The sequence below is a fragment of the Choloepus didactylus genome, chromosome 5 (assembly GCF_015220235.1).
Source record: "Choloepus didactylus isolate mChoDid1 chromosome 5, mChoDid1.pri, whole genome shotgun sequence".
NCBI classification, from domain to species: Eukaryota; Metazoa; Chordata; class Mammalia; order Pilosa; family Megalonychidae; genus Choloepus; species Choloepus didactylus.
In genome coordinates, this window is record NC_051311.1 from 81,308,967 (window position 1) to 81,324,789 (window position 15,823).

General features: G+C 37.2%; 1 protein-coding gene and 1 pseudogene across 1 annotated transcript in view; one reads left to right on the forward strand and one right to left on the reverse strand.

The window, feature by feature from the left end:
- Positions 1-15,823, forward strand: part of BMT2 (base methyltransferase of 25S rRNA 2 homolog) — a 165,590-nt gene that overhangs the window by 16,581 nt on the left and 133,186 nt on the right. The window lies entirely within an intron of this gene.
- On the reverse strand, positions 9,163-11,297 carry LOC119534218 (annotated as a pseudogene).

The window sequence follows — 15,823 nt, forward strand, 5'->3', positions numbered from 1 at the left end:
ACTAAAACTTGTGGCACTCCCATTTTTATTAGTCCTTGCTGATTACCAAAAGCAGCAGAGTCCTTACTTACTTCAAGTAACATAAATTAAATAACATTAAATGTGAATCTGTAGCTATTTTGTCTTTATGTCTTCAAGTTATTTGAGGATTGAATGGTTCCTGGACCTTATCTCTCCTCCCACTCACTCCTAACTGTTTCAAGTAACATTATCCAAAATTTTCATCTTTAAATCAGCAGTGGTGGTATGCAGGAGGTTTAAAAGCATAATGCTTTTAACAATTTAAAATTCAGATGAACAAGAATTATTGCTTAGAATCAGGGATCTCTTGGCATCTTGAAATGATATCCCCATGGATGTGTCATTTAAGCCAATTTATTAGAATGTAAATGCCTGAAACAAAGACCCGAAGTTTTATTAATCAATGTCTCCCTCTTCACAAACACATGTATTATAGCATCTAGCACAGTATCCTATATAAATACCCTTCTTTCTACTTTATGCTTCCATAGCACCTTGTACTTACCTTTATTCTATTTATCACTTACCTGTTCACTAGTCTGTCTCTAAATTGAAAACCTGCCTTTTATCTGTGTATTCGTAATGCCCAGAATCATCCCTCTTAGATTTGAGGTACTAAAAAATAAGCTAACTTAGAAGATAGTTGATTTTAATCTTTTTATATTCTTAACTCTTAAATTTTAACTTTCAGATACAAATCTTTTCTAATGAATTCATGTTCATATTTCTTAAATGGATTATATTAGGTTAATTTTACCCTTTTTTAAAATGGTTCAAGTTATTATGAGTATCATTTTTTCTGTAAATAAAACTGTAAATGGTGGAGAATATAGATACTGTAAAATACAACAGTTATTCAGTGCCCTTAACAGGGTATTGACTTAATGTTGACTTAATGTTCCGGTTTGCTAATGCTGCCAGAATGCAAAACACCAGAAATGGATTGGCTTTTACCAAGTGGGTTTATTTGGTTACAAAGTTACAGTCTTAAGGCCATAAATTGTCCAAAGTAAAGCATCAACTACAGGGTACCTTCACTGAAGGATGGCCTTTGGCATCGGAAAACCTGTTAGCTCGGAAGACACGTGGCTGGCGTCTGCTTGCTCCCAGGTTGCGTTTCAAATGGCGTTCTCCAAAATGTTGTTCTTGGGGTGTTTTGTTCTCTCTTAGCTGCAGCTCCTCTTCAAAATGTCACTCTCAATTGCTCTGTGTCTGGGCCACTGTGGCTCTTTTTAAAGTACTCCAGTGATCCAATAAAGACCCACCATGAATGGGCGGGGCAACACCTCCATAGAATGATCAAATGAAAGTTCTCACCCACAGTTGATTGAGTCACATCTCCTTGGAAACACTGAACCAATAGGTTCTAACCTAATCAACACTAGTACATCTGCTCCCACAAGATTGCATCAAAGAATATGGCTTTTTGGGGGACATAATACATCCAGACTGGCACACTCAATATGCCTTATTTTATTGTGTACAGTGAATTCTATTTTTCCTCTTCCTATCTGTTACTGCCTTCCCCTCCTATTGGTTCCCACTGTTAGCCAGAGATTAAAAAAAAAAGTTTTTGTAAGTCCACAGGAAAACGGGAATTAATAGGAAAATTGTAAAGAGTGTAATGTGTGTCTGTGTAAGTTGGTTGTTAGAGGATGGTAATGGTTTTCTGTGTGTGTGTGTGTGTGTGTGTGTGTGTGTGTATACTTACATTTATACACTCTAACTTGGCGGAATAAAAATTTTGTAGCCCCAGTATAAGTTTCCTAAATTAAGGTGGTGAAATTTGTACTGGTTGTAAAATCCAAACATCTGAGAAACAAACACTCATCTAAACACTACTGCTTGGTTGTATTTTAAGTGTAGATATAACAGTGCCCTTTGTTGGGACTATTTTAGAATAAATGGATAATCCTTATGCTTTTCAAGAGGCTTTCTGAGTACCCCATTCCCATTTACACAGAAATTCCCTACTTATGAAAATTTAATTCCAGAAGGTTGTTCATAATTCCTTTTGTCTGAAAGTTCAAAAGTTACAATAAAGAAGTTACCTGTATGCCATACACACATTTGTAAAGTTTCACAAGGACATAGCAGATGCTGATGACATTGATTCTGAATTTTCTTTCTTCTGATTTTCTCCATCTCTTATAAAGGATGTATTCAAAGATTATTACATTTTGGATTAACTCTTTTATCATAAATATGTTTATAAAATGAGACTGCTCCAAACACAGAAGATATACCATGGGCCAAATTGGGTTTGTAGAAATTGTTAAATTTTTTAATTACATTTGACTTTTTAGTTTGCTACAAGCCTCATTGCTCCTTATGTTATTTCACCAGGCATTTGAGTACACAGCCTTGCCATAGACCATTGGTTCTGAGTCATCACTACACAGTGAATTTATCTCAGGAGCATTAAAATAAATGACCAGTTCCCATAACAGATCAATTAAATGAAGCATCCAGGTGATTCCAGTATATAGTCAGAGTTGAGAACCACTGTCAAAAATCTAACATATAATAGTTAGAAAGTATTTAGCTGCAGAAACTAAATAATTGCATTGGACTGACAAAAATACATATGTTTGTGGCCAATAGAGTCGATGTTCTTTGCTGTGGTGCAAATCTTTGTTCATGTCCATGAATAATACAAGACTACATTAAAGAATATGGCTTTTCCTGGGGGACATAATATATTCAAACCAGCACATTTTACCCACTGAACCCCAGAAAAACATATTCTTTCCAAATACAAAATACATTCATCCCATCACAATATCACAAAAACTTAAATCATTTCAGTAACAATAGGTAAGTACAAGATCTCATCAAAATCAGTCACAAGCATGGTCTGTACAAAAGCAAAGATCTCCTCTGGCTGTGGACCTCTGAAACCTAGTATAAGTTATCTGCTTCTGGTATACAAAGAAGGGACAGTCATAGGATAAACATTCCCATTTCCATAAGGAGGAACTGGTAAGGAAAACAGGGTTAACAGGAACAAAGCAGTTCTGAAAACCAGCAGGACAAACTCCATTAGATTTCGAAGTCTGAGAGTCATTTACTGAATGACACTTTATCCTCAAGGCTTGAGAGAGCGGCAGTCCCACGCTTACCAAAGGCTTATACTGTAGCCCTTTTCTCTCCAAATGCTGGGGTGAGTGCTCCAACATATCCACACACTGGGGAGACCACTTTCTTTTGGCCCCACCCTCCTCAAACATCGGGGTGGCACCCGGACTCTGCCTCTCCGGGGCAAAGGTTCTCCTCTCTCCGAACAATGGGGCAGTGACCAGGCTCTCCAATCCCCAGGAAATGTGCTCCACCCTCTTTGGGGCCTGGGATGGCAGCACTCTTCCTGAGCATTGAGGTGCAAAGTCAGCCCTCAACCTCCGGGGCAAACTCACCCTTTCCATGTGTGTGGGCTGCTTTGTTCTCCCTGCCCGAGACCTCTTGACTCAAGACCTCAATCTCCATGGCTCTGTCTCTGAACAGATTTTTCCATCAGTTTGTTCCTCTGTCCCCTCCAGTCCAGACTGGCCATGGCTCTGGCTATACAGGTCTCTCAAATATCTCGTTGGCTTGGCATAAAGCACCCAGGGGTCAAAATCATCAGACAATAGGACTTTCCACATATCCTTTCTGGATAACTCCATCTCCAGTCGTGGCTTATACTGAAATGGTGGTCGGGTTCCATGTTTGGTTAAATCCTCACATGGGGCTCTAGCTTCTGGGGTCTAACTTTCTGGAAGCCCAGAGTTTTCCAGACCATCAATTTCTAGTTTCTTTGTACCCAGTAGTTCAGTTCTAAGTTTCTCTCTCTCCACTCGCATTTTACTGTAAGCTGCAAGGAGAAGCCGGGCCATACTTTCGATATTCAGTGTTGAAATCTCATTAGCTAAGAATCCTAGTTCATCATTTTCAAATTCTGCCTTCCTTCTGATACCAGGACACATTTTCCCCAAATTCTCTGCCACTTTTAACCAAGGATTGCCTGCCTTCCAGTTTGCAATGACACATTCATCATTTCTGTTTAAAGCCTCATCAGAAGTTTCTTTATAGAGTCCATATTTTTACCAACAGTCTCTTCATAGCAGTTGAGGGCTTTTCCGTCAATCTCCTTAAGATTCTTCCAGAATCTCCCCCTTATCCATTTAAAAAGCCATTCCAACATGTTTGGTATTTGCAAGCTCAGCAGCACCCCACTTCTCTGGTACCAAAATCTGTTCTGGTTTGCTAATGCTGCCATTTTGCAAAACACCAGAAATGGATTGGCTTTTATAAAGGGGGTCTATTTGGTTACAAAATTACAGTCATAAGGCCGTAAAAGTGTCCAAGCTAAGGTGTCAACAACAGAGTACTTTGAATGAAGAATAGTCCAATGGCATCTGGAACAGGTCTGTTGTCTGGGAAGACACGTGGTTGGTGTCGTCTTCCTTTGCTCCCAGGTTGTGTTTCAAAATGGCTTTCTCCAAAATGTCAGCTTTCAACAGCCATCTTCAAAATGTCTCTGTAAGCTGCAGCTCCTCTTCAAAATGTCACTCTCAGTTGCTCTGAGGACCTTCTGTCTGTGAATTCCTTTACACGACTCCAGTGATCCAATTAACACCCACCTTGAATGGGCGGGGTAACACCTCCTTGGAAATTATCCAATCAGACATTTCACTCACAGTTGATTGAGTCGCATCTCCATGGAAACACTCAGTCAAAGGATTTGAATCTAATCAACACTAATACATCTGCCGCTACAAGATTGCATTAAAGAATGTGGCTTTTTCTGGGGGACATAATATATTCAAGCTGGCACATCCATGAAAGTTCCTAAATTAAAAACTCATAAAGAGAGGCAAGGTGGTATAGTGGTTAGGAGCATGGACTTTGGCACTTTAATGCTTGGTTTGATGTATAACCTTGAACAGGTTACTTAATTTCTCTGTACTTCAGTTCCCTTATCTGCAAAATAAAATATCTAACTCAATGGGTTGTTACTAGAATTAAACGAGTTAGTATTTTTAAAGGGCTTTAAACAGTATCTGGCACATAGGAAGCACTATACTTGGTAACTACATAGACTTAAAATGAGTTTGACGGAAACCATCTGTGCTGGTTTGAAGCTATTATATACCCCAGAAAGGGGCATGATCTGTGGGTGCATACTGGTTGTGGATGAGACCTTTTGGTTGGTTTATTTCAATTTCAGATGTAACCCACCCCATTTAAGGTGGGTCTTCAGTACTTTTACTGGAGTCCTTTATGAGGATAAAGGACAGAAAAAGCCAAGAGAGGTCAGAGAGAAACACCCAAAGAAGTCTGGAGAGAGCTTAGGGGAAAAGCCCCTGGAGATGCTGAGAGAGAAAAGCCTCAGAGATGCTAAGAGAGGACCCAAAGAAGCTCAGAGAGGAGGCCACTGGAACCAGGAGGTGAAAGCAGTGAAACCCAGGAGTGAAGGACAAGCAGATGCCGGCCATATGCCTTGCTATTTGACTGAGGAGCACTGGATGCCAGTGGCCTTCTTCAGAGAAGGTGTCGTCCTGTTAATGCTTTAATTGGGATATTTCCATGGCCTTAGAACTGTAAATTTGTAATGCCTGTGGCCTTTTTTCATAGAAAGTATCCTTTTGGTGCTTTAATTGGGATGTTTTCATGGCTTTAGAACTGTAAATTTGTAAACTAATAAATCCCCATTGTAAAAGTCAATTCATTTCTGGTATATTGCATTCCGGCAGCTTTAGCAAAGTAAAACACTATCCCTGAGAAAGCTCATACATTGGAAATATTAGCGAAAGATTTTAAATCAGCTACCTGAAAAAAGTTCAGTGCGCTAAAGGAATCCATATACAAAGAACTAAAGGAATTAGGAAAACATTGTTGAACAAAATAGAGACAGAAATTATTAAGAAGAACCAAATTTTGGCTCTGCAAAGTACAGTAACTGAATTGAAAAACTCACTAGGTGGATTCAGTAGCAGGAATGAACAGGCAGAAGAAGAGTCAGTGTACTTGACGACAAGATAATTGAAATTATCCAGTGTAAGGAACAGAAAGAAAAAATAATGAAGAAAAATGAACAGAGCCTGAGGAAACTGTGGGTCACCATCAAGCATATCAACATATGCATTATTCAAGTCCCAGAAGGACAAAAGAAAAAGGGAAAGAAAAAAGTATTTCAAGAAATAATGGCCCCAAAACTTCACCAGTCTGATGAAAGACAGGAATATACAGGATGCTCACCAAATCTAAGCAAGATAGAGTCTTAAGAGATCTACATTATAGTGACATTATAGTGGAATTGTCAACAATTCAACTATAAAGAGAGGAATTTGAAAGTAGCAAGAGAGAAGTGACTTGCGACATACAGGGTGTTCTAGTTTGCTAATGCTGCCAGAATGCAAAACACCAGAGATGGATTGGCTTTTATAAAAGGGGGTTTATTTGGTTACACAGTTACAGTCTTAAGGCCATAAAGTGTCCAAGGGTACCTTCACTGAAGGATGGCCAATGGCGTCCAGAAAACCTCTGTTAGCTGGGAAGGCACGTGGCTGGCATCTGCTCCCAAGTTCTGGTTTCAAAATGGCTTTTCTCCCAGGACATTCCTCTCTAGGCTGCAGTTCCTCAAAAATGTCACTCTTAGTTGCACTTGGGGTATTTGTCCTCTCTTAGCTTCTCGGGAGCAAGAGTCTGCTTTCAATGGCCATCTTCAAAATAGCTCTTATCTGCAGCTCCTGTGCTTTCTTCAAAGTGTCCCTCTTGGCTGTAGCTCCTCTTCAAAATGTCCCTTACAGCTGCACTGAGTTCTTTCTGTTAGTCAGCTCATTTATATGGCTCCACTGATCAAGGCCCACCCTGAATGGGTGGGCCATGCCTCCATGGAAGTATCTTATCAGTTATCACCTACAGTTGGGTGGGTCACATCTCCATGGCAACATCCAATCAAAAGGTCACACCCTAATCAAAAAGACCAGTCTGCCCCAAAAGATTACGTCAAAGATAATGGCGTTTTGGGGGACATAATATATTCAAACCAGCACGCAAGGGATCCCCCCAAAAAGATTAACAGTAGATTTCTCATCAGAACTCATGGTGGCCAGAAGACAGTGAGATGGCATATTTAAAGTCATTAAAGAGAAAAAAATACTCAACCAAGAATTCTATATATCCAGCAAAATAGTCTTTCAAGAAATGAAAGAGAAATTAAGATATTTACAGATAAACAAAAGCTGAAAGAGTTCTGTACCAGAAGACCTACCCTACAAGAAATGCTAAAGGGAGTCCTTCAGGCTGAGATAAAAGGAAACTAGATGATAACTCAAAGCCATAGAAGAAATAAGGAACATTGGTATAGGTAATTACCTTTTAAAAGGTAAAAATCTTGTATTATTTTACCTTTGGATGCTATCCGCCCATATGACTTAACAGTAGAATGTGTAAAATAACATTTAAAGTCTATGTTAATGGGCATACAGTGTATATAGATGTAATCTGAGACAGTAATATAAAAGGAGAGGGACAGGGATATATAGTTTGTATAGTATTGATATTAGGTTGGTACTAATTAAGCTATTTCATTATTAGTTTAAGATGGTAAGTTTAATTACAAAGGCAACCTCTAAGAAAATAACTAAAATATCTGGAGAAAAGGAAAGAAGGGTATCAAAATGGCACATGACAAAAAAAGCAGCTAAATACAAAAAAAAAAAAAAAAAAAAGGCAGTAATGGAGAAATTGAGGAATAAAAAGCATACAAGACATGCTTACTTCTAAAGTGAAAGGATAACCGACAGAATGGGAACAGTATTTGTAAACCATGTATCTTATAAGGGTTTAATATGCAGAATATATAAAGAACTCCTACAAATCAACAAAAAGACAATGAACCCCATTTTTTTTTTTTTTTTTTGCTGAGCGTGTTTTATTTGTCCTTTTCTTTTAAACAGGGTAACCAAAGATACAGACAATTTCAGTAAAAATAAAATAGATGAAACAAATTTCTAAGAGACTGTGATGTCACATGCTACATTTAACCTAATTTTATTCATGCTTGCCTTGAGACAGGAAATAGATCATTCAGTAAAAACATACAGTAAAAGCAAAATATGTCTTATGTACAATTTTTAAAGTACAATAATGATGTACCTTAATTACTTCCATGCACACAAGTCTAACATTACAGTTTGTTTTAAAAAATAAACACAATTAAGACTTCTAGGAGCATTTTATAGTGAAGTAATTCCTAATTTTTCTTTGTAGATCAAGCACCTCCAAAATACAAATTCCTATACACAGTGAGTGCATTACTTAAAATGAACATGTAAGTAAATTAAGTACGCGGACAACCTTAGAATAAGCTGACGTTAAATATTCAGCTAGGTAGGCAACAAACCATAGTGCCAAATGGAAAAAGTGTATTTGCAAATAAATTTCAAAAACTAAGTTAATTTTCTATAATTAAATACAGAAAATACATTGATTTGCTAAAATAAATAAGATGTGATGTATTAACATTTCACTATAAAGAATGCATACCAGAACATTTATAAACAGTGAATGAATCTTGAGAATAGTTTACTGTAATAAACACTGGCTAAATGGAAGTGCATGTTGTGAAGTGCTATGGGTGGTATATGTTTTGCCAACTTGAGGTAGATAACACGTGTACCAAATTTGGCATTCATTTTCAGTTGCTGCTGGTATCGTGTTTTAAGAAATGTGTACAGTATGAAAAACTTGAAAATACTTATGAATGAAAAAATGTTTTAGGAAAAAAACAGATTTTCCATGCAATTATGTACAATCTTGCTGTGTAAATTTCAAGGCAACATTTTTGTTTCCTGTAAAACAGATCATTGTTCATTGAGAGAATGTTTTTACTTGTCTTGGTGCATTTCTTTTGTCTCTGGCTGCATTGCATTATTTTGCTCAATTTTTAAAATTTAGTGTGCAAACAAAATGCCAGTTAAAATGAAAACTATCTCACATGTAGAAAATAAGTTTGAATTTTAAAAACCAAAAGCTAATGAAATCCTTACTAAAATGATACCATCTGATCAAGTAAAAAGAATGACTTAAAACACTAGTAATAAAAAAGACAAAACACATTTCATGAAGAATACAAAGAGAAATGTCTGCTGAGTGTTTTTAGTTCAGATGTTTCAGAATGCTGCTGTATGTTTTATGAGGAATTTGAGGGGAAGATTTCATAGCAGAAGGTGTTAATATGGCCTGTGTTGACTTAAGTGGTGACCCAACTGGACTCTGAAACTGGGATGTGTATGGATTCAAGCTGCTTGTTAAAGAGGAACTCCTCATTGCTGTTCAGAAATCCTTCCTCATTTCCTCTCTCCCCAAGCTTCCTGTCTTCTGCTGGCTCAGTTTCTAGCATTTCAGCATCTTCCTACCTACTAAAGAACCTGTCCAAGTAACTGGTTTAAGTGTTTTCCTTGTCAATTTGTTCATCCTTCTTACCTCACAACAAAACTGACTTAGGAGAAAACAGTCCTCCCCACCGCTCACAAACTGGCTATCCCAAGAAGATTGGTACAAGGCTTCTAATTGAGCCAAATTTGCCATTCCTTTTTCCTCTTTTTCTTAGCTTACTGACTTTGATATGAAACTTTTCAGTTCTAGTTAGGACACTGAGCTATTCGAGTCATTTAATTTATCAACAACATTAGTAGGCTCATGTTGTGAACTAAGTTGAATAGTTCCTGCAATAAAGGAATCAAAGTCAAATCCCTGATCTTTTCCCTCTCTTTTTCAGCCCATTGCTGTGATGCTTCCTTTAGAGCTATCTGGGCTTTAACTATTCCATTCCTTTCACATTTTGACTTGCCTTTCTTATCAGATTTTTCTTTGCTTTGTTCTTTCCAATTGGAAAGATCTATAATAAGCTTGGGTTCATAATAATGATTAACTTTACTCTCTCTCCAAACTAAGTTATCTAAATATGATGATGACCTCATTTTGTAGTTACAAGTATGGCTACACTCCAGATCAGAATATTTGTTTTCATGATGATCTTGGTAATGCCAACAAGGGTCAGTAGAGTAACTGGTAGCAAAAGCTGGATCCTCCAGATACTTTTCACGATCTCCATACAAATATTTTCGAGGATAAACTTGTACTTCTTCTTTTCAGAAACATCAGATAGAGCTCTTGGATCAAGCTGACTTCCTCAATATCAAAGTTGTTATGGGTAGGCCAATCATGCACTGAAAATGGACAACCATGATTGTCAGTTATAAATGTGAGTTTCATCCATAAGCAAAATATCATGTTCATCTTCAATATGTAAAGGATGACTTAAAATTGGCTCATCCTTTGGAAAAGAATATATGTTCATGTAAGGATGGGAGAGTGCTTTTTCTGCTCTCAACCAGTCCATGGGGCTAAATGTCAAAATCTGTTCCAAGAAGTCCAGTGCTTTCTCGACTAATTCCTGGAAGCAACTGAGTTAAAGGTTTGTCATGTTATTTCTAACATAAACTGGAATTACGCTGAGAAGCTCCTGATGATCTTCCTCATGTACAACAGGAATAGAGTCTAAAATCAGCTGTATCTGTTCAAGTTCATGTGCACCTGCAAAGAGGGTTTTACCTGTCAGCATTTCAGTAAAGATGTAGCCTGCAGCCCACATGTCAATGACTTTAGTATAATTATTAGGAGAAAGTAAAAGACATGGAGATCTGTACCATTTAGTAACCAATCCTTCAGAAAGATGACCCTTATGGGAATAATGGGGATCCATGATCTATGCAAGACCAAAGTCACCTGTCTTCAGCACCAAGTCTTCAGTATTAATGAAAAGATTAGCTGGTTTGAGATCTCTGTGCAGTACGTTTGCAGAGTGAATATACTTGAGCCCACATAGCATGCCCATGAAAAGTCTAACATGCTCCTCCAGTAAAGGGCCCTGCTCCAGCACATTAGCCAAGTCTGTCTTCATGTACTCCCAAACAGTGTAAGCACTGTTCAGTTCAGTAAGAGCCCACATCATCTGTTAATTGGCTTCCACTGGGACCAAGAATTTCAAACACTTTCACGATGTTATCATGGTCAAGTCTTCTAATAATTATGATTCCACGTAGAGCATGTTTGACACTCTGGGGATCAGTAAGGGCAGTTTTCTTGATGGCTACTCTCTTGTCACATTCATTGTCTACAGTAGAAAAAACCAAACCATCGTCTCCACAACCCAATGGTTTTAAGTCCATTTACCTAGAGCCCAGATCAAAACCATGAATGTTCCTGAGACTTTCAAATTTCTCAGCCATTTTGAAACCCTTACTATTGCCTCTTCCTTTTGAACTGTTGAACTTCTGTAAACAAGGAAGAAAACTGGCATCAAAAGGAAAGATCTTTCAAAAAGGGAGAAGAAAAATAATTTTGCTTCCACAGCAGGATGGTTTTTTCATGTTCATTGCATATGCCAACCAGGTTGTTGAGTTCCCCTTAGATTTAAAGCTTAAAATGCTCTACTCATACTGAGAATTAAAAAAGATTGCAGTACTTGTAATTCAAAAAAGGGGCAGCAACTCTGCAGACATTTAAAGAAAATACTAAAGAAACTCAAACTGAATGAAATGACATACTATGCACTCAGATTTACTTGTGCTAAATGATTTAACATTTAATGAAAATGTGAATAAATATGCACACAACAGACTTCTCTGAACATTTTCCTCACAGTGCAGATACATTCAGTTTTGGACTGGTCCTCAGTAGCATCGTTCTAAGGTGCTGGTAAGCACTATTTCCATTTTGCTTCTTTTCTTCCTTTGTTGGTATATATTTCAACAGGAAGCTCTGGTGGCTGTTGGTTAACAGAAAGTGTCTTTTGTTAGTGATCAGGTGGCTCCAGCTCACCCCAATCACAATCAAAGCTACTGTCCATCTTACTCTAATACAACGAGACTTCTCCGACTCATTGAGAGAGAGCGGGGCCGGCAGATAGCCCCCAGGGTCTGCTCAGGTCTCCGGCAGTGCTGGTGGTAGCCGCACTTTCCAGGCTCTTGCTTTGCCGCAGTCGCTGCCATGTAACCCTGTGAATCCCATTTTAAAAAATGGGCAAAAGACTTGAATAGACATTTCTTCAAAGAAGGTATTCACATGGCCAGTAAGTATATGAAAAGGTACACATCATTAGCCATTAGAGGAATACAAATTGAAAGTACATGTAGCTCTTCATACCCACTAGGATGTTTTTATTTAAAAAATTAACATGTATTGGGGAGAATATAGAAAGATAGGAACCCTTGTACATTGTTGGTGGGTATAATAAATGGTGCAGCCTCTGTGGAAACAAATTTTGCAGTTCTTCAGAAAGTTAAACAGAATTATATACCCAGCAATTCCACTCTTAGATATATACACAAAAGAATTTGAGAAAGGGACATGTACTACAAATAGTTGTACACCAGTGTTCATTACAGCATTCTCAGTGGCCAAGAATGGAAGCAACTGAAGTGTCCATCAACGAATGGATAAACAAAATGTAGTATATCCATACAATAGAATATTACTTAATCATACCAAGAAATGAAGTACTCTGCATGCTACAGTGTGGGTGAACCTTGAAGGCATTATGTTGAGCAAAATAAGGCATGAAAGACAAATATTGTATGATTTATATGAAATGCTTAGAATAGGCAAATTCTTAGAGACAGAAAGTAGAATAATGGTTACTGGGGTAAAGGGAATGGAGAATGGGGAGTTATTGCTAAAAGAGTGTGAGTTTTGGTTTGGGGTAATGAACATGGTCTGGAAATAGTGGGGAACATTACACGGTGTTGTCAATGTACTTAATGTCAAAGAATTGTCCACTTAAAATGGTTAAAATGATTTTAATGTTATGTGTTTTTTACTACAATTAAAAATAAAGTTTTAAAGAATGTCATACAACATGGTACTGGCATAAGGATAGATACACTGACCAATGGAATCTAATTCAAAGTTCAGAAATAGACCCTCTCATCTATGGACAGTTGGTTTTTCACAAGGTGGCCAAGTTCACTCAACTGGGACAGAACAGACTCTTCAACAAATGGTTCTGGGAGAACTGGATATCCTTATCCAGAAGAATGAAAGAGGATCCTTTCGCACACTTTATACAAAAATTAACTCAAAATGGATCAAAGACCTAAACATTAGAGCTAAGACCATAAAACTCTTAGAAGAAAATGTAGAAAAATATCTTAGACATCTTGTGGTAGGAGGTGGTTTCCTAGAGCTTACACCCAAAGTGTAAACAATGAAAGAAGAAATAGATAAATAGGATGTCCTCAAAATTGAATACTTCTGTACTTCAGTGGACTTTGTCAAGAAAGTAAAAAGATAGCCCACTAAAGGGAGAAAATATTCAGAAATCACATATCCAATAAGGGTTTAATATCCAGAATATATAAAGAAATCCTCAACTCAACAACAGAAAGACAAACAACTCAATTAAAAAATGGACAAAAGTCATGGATAGATACATTTCCAAAGAGGAAATCCAAATAATAGCTATTAGGGAAATGCAAATCAAAACCACAATGAGGTACCATTTCACACTTACTAGAATGGCTATTATCAAAACAGAACAACACAAAACGAAAAAAAAACCCAGAAAACTGCAAGTGCTGGAGAGGATGTGATGAAGTAGGTACACTTACTCACTGTTGGTGGGAATGTAGAATGGTGCAGCTGCTCTGGAAGGCAGTTTGGTGGTTCCAGGAAGCTGAGTATAGAATTGCCATATGATCTGGCAGTCCTGTCAACTAGGTATATATGCAGAAGAACTGAAAGCAGGGACATGAATAGACATTTGCACGCTGATATTTATAGTGGCATTATTCACATTTGCTAATAGATGGAAACAGCCCAAATGTCCTTCAGATGATGAATGGATAAACAAACTGGTATATACATATGACGGAATATTATACAGCTATAAGTCATCATGCATGCAACAACGTAGATGGACCTTGACGACATTATGTTGCATGAAATAAGCCAGAAACAAAAGGACAAATACTGTATGGTCTCACTAATATGAACTAGCAATAATGAGTAAACTCAGAATTAAATTTGAAAACGTAAGTTATCAGGAGATAGAAAGAGGGCACAGATTGGGCAGTCAATGCTTAAGGAGAACAGAATGTTTAATAAGGCTGATTGTAAAGGATCAGAAATGGATAGCACAATACTGTGTGATGGTAGCACAATATCGTAAGTATAATGAACAAAGCTGAGTGTCAGGTTGAAGGAGAAAGGCAAGGGTCGTGTATGTCATTAGAAGGAAAGCTAGAGGATAAAAAACAGACTGCTATGTTTTCAGTAGATTATTTTCATTTAGGGAACTGAATATTTTCTCTGTGAGGTTTACAGAAACTAGTCTATTCTTTTCACCATATTGAAAAGACAATCCAAACCTTAGGCATTTATATTTCAGTATTAACACAGTTTCATTGTTTGAGAATGAAGTCCCGAGCCCTTCTATTTTTCTATAATGTGAATCCTGTTTCCAAGTTGCCTGTGTCTTTTGAATTCCCTCCTTGTTGTATGGTATTTGTTACATTACTATTCAGCATAAATAGGAGACAAAGAAAGAATAAACTGCTAAGTCTCTTATTTGTGTATATATATACACAAATTATTATATATATATGATAATTATATATAATCCTGAATCAAACTGAATTAAGTTTTTTTTTTAGAGAGGTTGTTGATGTAGTATGATCAGACTAGTCCCAGGAGAACCTCATCCTCCGAAATATTATTAGAACTTGATTGAGTGCCCATTCAAGACAAAATAAAGATTGGCTTCAAAAATATCACATTGAGCTATTAACACTAGAGTGAAAAAAAATTCATCAAGTTTCTCCCCATTTGAAGGAATCCAGGGTATCCTTGGGTTATGTTGGATGGAATCATGCGTGGTCCGATTACATGGAATGCTTTTGTATGTGGATCCAGTCTTTATTCCAAACACCAAATCTTGTTGACAGTGGAGGGGTATGGTTAGGAGTCCCTGTGGTCAGTAAAGTGAGGGTCTTAGACAAATAGAAAAAATCTTCCATGTTATTCTTGAACCATGTATAAATGTACCCTGTGTATCTTAAAACAACAAACAAACAAAAACATTTCAGTTATATTGTTTTTCTTTGTATTGTTAACAAAATGCATTGAACTGGATTTTTTTTTCCTCATCTGAACATATTATAAATTTTAGAGAGTATTGTGATATCAAGCACTTTAACATCCATATCATTGAAACTGACGTGGGTCTTTCAGGTTTTGGAGTACAATTAAATATGACTTTTTCATTCTTTATTCTTTACAAATAAAGCTGTGGGATTCATTTTAAAAATATTACAGCAAAACAAAAAAAGAGTGGCTGTAACCCCCCGCCCTTTGCTTTACATGTTCTTAAGTTTTTATGTGAAAAATCCAACCTTTAAAACAGATCAGAATATTGTTTTTTTTTATTTTTCCCCTCATCAGAGAAATGATCAGTCATAGAGTGTTGGGTGTAAGGCACCCATTTTCATACTTTTTTGTTTTCAGATGGTTTATTTGGTTCCCAGGAACTGCTTCATCACCAAATGCTTTAGATGTTTTTGTCCCACCTTAAAGTGTGTCACTATATCCTGCACTGAAGAATGATGAAAAGACTGTGCATGGGGGGTGTTTAACTGTGTGTGTGAGACAATCTGGTTCTGAACATTCTGTTTTAATGTCAGATCTCATTTCTGCTTAGTCATGCATTTCCTTATCTCATGTTAGATCAAATTAAAGGGTCTTTGAATTTCAATTTGGT